General features: G+C 40.0%; 1 non-coding gene across 1 annotated transcript; it reads right to left on the reverse strand.

Annotated features, from left to right (window-relative positions):
* Positions 1-368: 368 nt before the first annotated feature.
* Positions 369-441, reverse strand: Trnag-acc (transfer RNA glycine (anticodon ACC)). Its single transcript has one exon. It is a non-coding gene; the product is annotated as a tRNA-Gly (tRNA).
* Positions 442-677: the final 236 nt, after the last annotated feature.

Here is a 677-nt window from a genome sequence, read left to right on the forward strand (position 1 = left end):
GTGTTCACCACACAACGCACGCTCCCAAGTCCCAAAGGTATAGTACCCCATGGTTCCGAACAGGTTACGGATGCAGATTTTTTTAACATCCGCGGATGCGGATGCGGATATTTAAAGGTTTACATCCGCGGATGCGGATGTCAAGATTAGGTACTTAAAAACTGTCAAATAATATCATTTTTAGTAATTGTTATTTAAAAAAAACGTAAAGTTTAGTATTTGAGCAAGAATATAGGTGCGTTATATTAAGTAAACAGTAACTTGGCCGACTTTTCTGAATTTAGACAATTTCCTAATTTTTGACAAGCAGAAATGTCTGCGAACGATGCTATTAAGCTTATAATAAATTTAAAAGTGGAAAAAATTACTGTCTTGGGTGAGACTTGAACTCACGGCCTCTGGATCGGTGCTCCAGCGCTCTGCCATCTGAGCCACCAAGACCTCATCCATAGCCAGCAAAATTTTCCACCATATTACAGGTCAAGGGGGACAGCGACATCTAACTTAAGCGTGTTACACTTCTTAAACGGCTACTGGAGTTCCAAGTAACATTGGAAATTCACCAGTTACGATGTGCTCAGATGGCACAGCGCTGGAGTATCGATCCAGTGAGTTCAAGTTTCAACCAAGACAGTAATTTTTTCCACTTTTAATTTAGACGATTTTACCTAGCTGTT

This window comes from Cydia fagiglandana, chromosome 1, assembly GCF_963556715.1.
Source record: "Cydia fagiglandana chromosome 1, ilCydFagi1.1, whole genome shotgun sequence".
In the NCBI taxonomy this organism is placed as follows: Eukaryota; Metazoa; Arthropoda; class Insecta; order Lepidoptera; family Tortricidae; genus Cydia; species Cydia fagiglandana.